This window comes from Mustelus asterias, chromosome 3 (genome assembly GCF_964213995.1).
Source record: "Mustelus asterias chromosome 3, sMusAst1.hap1.1, whole genome shotgun sequence".
Lineage (NCBI taxonomy): Eukaryota > Metazoa > Chordata > Chondrichthyes > Carcharhiniformes > Triakidae > Mustelus > Mustelus asterias.
Window position 1 is genome coordinate 132521186 of NC_135803.1, and position 6624 is coordinate 132527809.

General features: G+C 45.1%; 1 non-coding gene across 1 annotated transcript; it reads left to right on the forward strand.

The window, feature by feature from the left end:
* The first annotated feature begins 244 nt into the window (after positions 1-244).
* On the forward strand, positions 245-437 carry LOC144492001 (U2 spliceosomal RNA). The gene has a single exon (XR_013497555.1). It is a non-coding gene; the product is annotated as a U2 spliceosomal RNA (small nuclear RNA).
* Positions 438-6624: the final 6187 nt, after the last annotated feature.

A 6624-nucleotide genomic window follows, 5' to 3' on the forward strand; every position in this document is an offset into this window, starting at 1 on the left:
CAGCAAGTTTCAGGTGGATCAAAGTGCGTCCTTCACCGAGTTCATGACCCTCCAGCAGCAGTTGATGTTTGTCTCAGTGTGCGTCCCCGGAAACAGCCCGTAGAGCACAGAGCTGCTTGGGACGAACCTCGACAAATACCACTGCATCTCACTCCAGACCTCCTTTGCAAAGGCACATTCCACAAGGAGGTGTGCGACTGTCTCATCACCCCCGCAGCCGCTTCGAGGGCAGATTGCGACCTCGATCGCTTCTCTGCCTTTTGGCTAAGATCAAGTGTAGTTATGCGGATGTTGCACTTGGTTGAGGTCATTAGGTTACATTGAAGTTTCATATGAAGCAATTTTTTAAAGCGGTATCTCGGCCTTTTGGCTAAGATGCAAATGAGCTCAAGTCTTGGAGGAGGAATTGCTTTTCCTCCTCCAATCAGCTTGGATCATGTAGATCAGGCCCAGGACAGGATAAATGGTCGCTTGCCCTGTCTTGCCAGCCTGGATTGGAAATGTCTCAACTTGTTGAGACTCTGAATGGGACTTGATTTGATTGAATTGGAAAAGTATATTTTTTTAAATCTGATGGGAAGTGCCCTTCTCACCACCAGCCAAGCCAGGTCTTGGTGCTTGTTTGTGAGTTCTGGTGATGAGGCATTCTGCCAGATGACATTGACAGTCTGCTCAGGGAACCATCCAACAGGATCCACCATCCCCTTTTCTCTCAGAACCTCAAGGGCATTATGTGCTGACCACTGCTTGATAGCCATGTGGTCAAAGGTGTGTTTCCGGAAGAATTTCTCCACGAAGGACAGGTGCTGTGGTACGGTCCAACTACTTGGAGCGTTCCCTGGCAATGTGGCCAGACCCATCCTCCGCAACACTTGGGACAGGTAGAACCTCAAAAAGTAGTGGCACTTGTTGTTAGTGTACTGAGGATCTACACACAGCTTGATGCAGCCGCACACAAAGGTGGCCATCAGGATGAGGGTGGCGTTGGGAACGTTTTTCCCTCCGTTCTCTGGAGATTTGTGCATCGCCTCCCTCCGGACACGATCCATCTTTGATCTCCAGATAAATTTGAAGATGGCCTGGGTCACTGCTGCTGCGCAGGATTTGGGGATAAGCCATACATGTGCCACGTACAACAACATGGACAGTACCTCTCATCGGATCACAAGGTTTTTTCCAGTGATAGAGAGGGAGCGTTGCTCCCACAATCCCAATTTTTGTCTGGCTTTGGTGATGCGCTCCTCCCAGTTTTTGGCGCATGCCCCTGCCGCTCCAAACCATATCCCCAGCACCTTGAGGTAGTCTGTCCTGACGGTGAAGGGGACAAAGGATGTGTCAGGCCAGTTCCCAAAGAACATGGCCTCGCTCTTACCCTGGTTGACTTTGGCTCCCGAGGCCAGCTCGAACTGCTCACAGACTTGGACAGATGCCCTGTTGCACTCACTGCATTATCAGCTCCCACTTGTGACTATGTGGGAAAAGATAAACTCTGAGCCTACACAAGTAAGTCTCACTAACAGGGCACACCAGTAGGTGCAACATTTTGACCATTGATTTGAAGTAGTGTCTAAATATGCGAGGTGGAAGCACATACTTTTGTTGTAATGGCAAAAGATTCAGATAACAATATTAGCATTTACTATAGCAAGTATTCCATTATAAATTTGACTTGTCATTCTGATTGGTCAAGGAACTGGAGGTTCTTTTTAGTGATGTTCAATTCTTAGTCTTCATTCCTTATTTCAGTTTGTTCTTTTAGTAATCTCTAGTAGAAAGTATGGAAGTTCTGGATCTTGTATATTTAGAAGGGTTGTCTTTATAAAATCAGAGAGTGCGTAAATGAGGGAGAAAGGTTACAAAAGTTACGGGTGGAATTCTCCCATCTCGCCCACAAAGGTGGGCAGGAGCAGAGAACCTAGAATTTAGTGCTGCCAAACCCGCTGGCATAAAATCATGATGCAATTCTCCCAAAGGTAGTTTAATGGTGGGTCAGTTTACCTGCTGGCTGGAGGTGTAAACATAATTTGCATCTCATGAATGTTCATTAAAACAGCTGGCTGCCAGTATTTTGTCAGGCTTTCCAATCTTGTGTCACGCCAGCGTGAAATTATGTCTGTCTAAAACCCAATTACTAAAAAGTGGTGTGCACAAGGTGGTCCTCAGTTTGCAAGAGGGGTGAGCGCCAAAGCTTTCTACCGTGGTACTGCATTGCTCCTGATGTGCTGTTCACCACTCTGACCAGTTCCTGTCCCCATCTCCATGCCAGGCTGGTCTTCATGGACACATCGTGCTCCTGGACCCATGGACCCTCCTGTGTCACCATCTCAGATCAGTACTGTGCCCTGGGTTGGGGAGTACAGGGGTCTCCTTCCTCTTGGTGCCACACACCAGTGTTTTTCTGGGCAGGACTGTGCTGTGGGACACATACAACCACCACAACAAAGGTCTGAAGTTTGATCAGGGTGATGTACAAGGTGAGGGTAGGTGGGGGGGTTTGGCCTCATGAAGGCAAGGGGGATGATATGAAAGGCGGGCTGTGTGAGGAGGTGGGGTTGGGGAAGGGCGAGGGCTGATAATGGCAGGCAGACGGGCAAAGTGGTAGATGAAGACAAATAATAGAAGGCCGGAGGGAAGACTGCGAGGAAGGAAGCTAGATCTTGACAGTTCTGCATGGCAAGCGCACAAACAAAAGGGTCAGAGGGATATCGCATCATTTACCAGAAGGGGATGCACGAATACTCCAGATGCTGTGGATAGAGGTCCAAGTGGGGCATGGGCACAGGGCAGGGTGGGTGAATTGACAGTCCGGTTTCTTGAGGCTGCTAACATTTTTCCACTGGGTTGCTGACATCCTACACAGTCTGATGAAGGCATGTTTCCTAGCAACGGAAGCAGTTCGCCATTGGCCACTGGTGGAATCTTTCGGTCCCGCTGATATTTATGGTGTTTTTCATGGCTCAGACCCGTCCCGCTGCTGGGAATCCTGCCATGGGGGGTCGTTTTCAGTGGGACTTGAAGATCCCACCAATAGGAAGGGCTGGAAAATCCAGTCTTTAATCTACACAGTACATGAACTATCTGATACTGTTGAAGAATATAATGCTAAACTAATCTCATCGATATATATCAAACTTAACCTGATCTCGACTGTAATTGTATAAACGTGCAATTAATGCTGAATTTACGATAACTGAATTGTGTTTTAAACCTTTTCATTTGTGTAACTCCGACCCTCTAATCATTTGAATATCCAAAGTTTAAATGATTCTGATGTTTATGAATAATTGTTAATTCGTGACGTTATCTGATTTCTTTCATTAGCAAGAAGGGGCTGATTTATTCATTCAGCTTGTGGAGATTCTGATGTCAGGTGAATATTTTAAATGCTAATATAATATGTTGACAGTTTAGTGAGTCAAATTTAAGCATCACTACGTATAAACTTGGTAATAAACACCAGATAATTCTTTATGAGGAATTGTAGAATCATAGAATCCTACAGTGCAGAAGGAGGCCATTCGGCCCATCGGGTCTACATCAACCACGATCCCACCAGGCCCTATCCCCATAACCCCATGCATCTACCCCCTGACACTAAGGGACAACTTAGCATGGCCAATCCACCTAAGCATCTTTGGACTGTGGGAAGAAACCAGAGCACCCGGAGGAAACCCACTCAGACACGGGAAGAATGTGCAGGCTCCGCACAGACAGTGATCCGAGCCGGGAATCGAACCCGGGTCCCTGGTACTGAGAGGCAGCAGTGCTAACCACTGTGCCAGCGTGTCGCCCTATGTTAAGGTGAGGGAAAGATTTGTCCAGAGCCTTTGATGAATTGGGGTTTTAATCCCAATGTTCTTATGGTCCTTAAAGGAATGATCAGAGAAAGTTGCAAAAAGATTTCAATGATATTTGTGCAATCAGGAGAATTAATACTTCTGGCCCCACAAATATTGCCTCCCTCCAGTATACTCAACCAGCGGTGGCCCTTCCCTGGGATTGTTTCTTTCCCCCACCCCCCCTCCAACATTCCAACATATCTCAACTAGGATTTGCAATGGAGACATCAATATTTGACCCTGTCAAAATGGGGAATTGCAGAATCTGCTTGTGCTGGAGTATTTGTGATTTCCCCTACAACTTTGAGACAGAACCAAACACAGCTAAACAGATAATTGTTAGTTTATTATGATCAAGTGTTGCAAACGCAGTATATACTATATTTGAAATGTTAAGATCCAATTCAATAAATAAATTGCGTGAAACAATTTTCTCAGCAACTTATTATTTATAGCATCGCACTGATGCTATTTAGAGTAATTACATCGTGCTGCTTAAACTTTGGGAAATAAATGATTTTAATATATTTATTTCTAGAGTGAATGTGGTGCTTTTCTAAATCTTAGTGCTTTGATCATTTTGCTTACATCTTCAGTGCTGTTCCACAGATTAGTGCAAAAATAACTTGTCATTAATTTTAAAATGGCTGAAATACTTTAAAAATATTTTTAACATTTATTAATTTGTTTTTCATCTCTGAGTTAAGCAATGCACTCTGATATCATGCATTTAAAACTTAAAGGAATGATCAGAGTTGAAACATTAAATGAGTGGAAAGATTTGTTTTACATGGGATAGACAACACAGAAGCCATTTGGTCCAGCCAGTCCGTGCCTGTAGGTTTAAAACTAACCATCTGTTTAAGGTTTGATTTTTAAAAAGATGTGGAATTACGCGATTTACTGCTGTTGAAGCAAGGTGTATTTTGGATAGTCCCTCTGATCTGTGGACTCTCAGCATAGGGTTATTGGTATGCATGATCCACCTTTCCTTATACAGACTGTAGTTGTATTCTGGCACTTGCTTAGCACTTGTTAATTAGTACTCCATCTAAATACATTACAGAGTAGGCTTGTTACTCCTGAGCATGGTGTGTCGAGAGAGAGCATCTAATACATTCCTGACTGATGTCAATGACACACGACCATCTACGTAATGCCATTAGCTCTTGCGCTACACTTTCCTCCTCTGCCCAAGTACACCGTCTACTTTTTAACAATAATGTGAAACTATGCTTTTAACTATTTTGCATTGTATTTCTGTAACTCCCTTTTTACAACTACAGATACTACCCAAGTCCATCTCCTATTCTATCACCTCCCCAAATCATAGTCCCGAGGGATTCAGTCTCCTATAGTATTCTCGGCCTCGAGGGAAGATGTCTTGGATATACGAGGGCTTTCTTTTTCTTGGAGGACATCATCAGCAAAATGGGATAGCAATTTTGCAAAATTGCTGGTAAGCAGAGTCTAGGTTCCAGTATTATTGAACTGTGAAGTTGATGAATTTTTTGCAATGAAAGACTGATCCAAGAGAGAAGACTCAAGGGCATCAACCTTTGGACTCGGTAGAAGAGAAGAATCAAGACTCTGAGAAGTGGGCTCCCCCATCATTGGGAACATTCTTTCTGAAACTACTCTGTCTAATCCTGTTAGAATTTTATCAGTTCCTATGAGATTCCCCCTCACTCTTCTAAACTCCAGTGAATATAATCCGAACTGACTTAGTCAGTCCTCATATGACAGACCTGCCATCCCAGGAATCAGCTGGGTAAACCTTCGCTGTAATCCCATTTATAGCAAGGACACCCTTCCTCAGATAGAAGATCTTCAACACGAATGCTCCTTTATTCACTGCTGCATCGAAGACAGAGAGTCATGCAATGTTGGTCTGAGGAATCGGATGATCTCCTACGGGGCTGCTTGGAGTCAGTGGACTGTTCAGTATTTAAAAGCTCTGCAACCAGCCTGAACGAGTACGCCACCACAGTAACTGACTTCATTAGTAAGTGTGTAGAAGACTGTGTGCCAAAGAAGCAAATCCATGTGTTGCCCAACCGGAAACCATGGATGAACAGGGATATCCACTGCTTGCTGAAGTCCAGGTCTGAGGCGTTCAAGTCAGGCAACACTGACCTATACAAGAAAGTCAGATATGATCTAAGGAGATCCATCAAAGATGCCAAAAGACAATCCCGGACCAAGCTAGAATTCCAGGCTAACCACACCGACCCCCACCGACTGTGGTAAGGTCTGCAAGACATAACAGCCTACCAGACGAAAACATTGTAGGCTGTTCCAGTCTCCAACGCACCCTTCTCTGAGGAGCTCAATGCATTCTACGCCCGTTTTGAGCAGGAGATCAGCGAGAGCATGCCCTCCACCCTGGAAGCCCTGGATGAACCTGTATCTGGGGTCACCATTACAAGTGGTGAATGCGGGCTCACTTTTAACATTTAAGAAAAACTTGGACAGGTACATGGATGAGAGGGGTGTGGAGGGATATAGTCCAGGTGCAGGTCAGCGGGACTAGGCAGAAAAATGGTTCGGCACAGCCAAGAAGGGCCAAAAGGTCTGTTTCTGTGCTGTAATGTTCTATGGTTCTATGGTTTAAAATGTCAGTGCAGCTTTCTTGAAGGTCAACTCACGGAAAGCAACCGGCCCGGATGGGGTACCCGGACGTGCAATCAGATCCTCCACGGATCAGCTGGTGGAGGTATTCACAGACATCTTCAACCTCTCTTTACAACAATCTGAGTGGCACGGTAGCATAGTGGTTAGCACT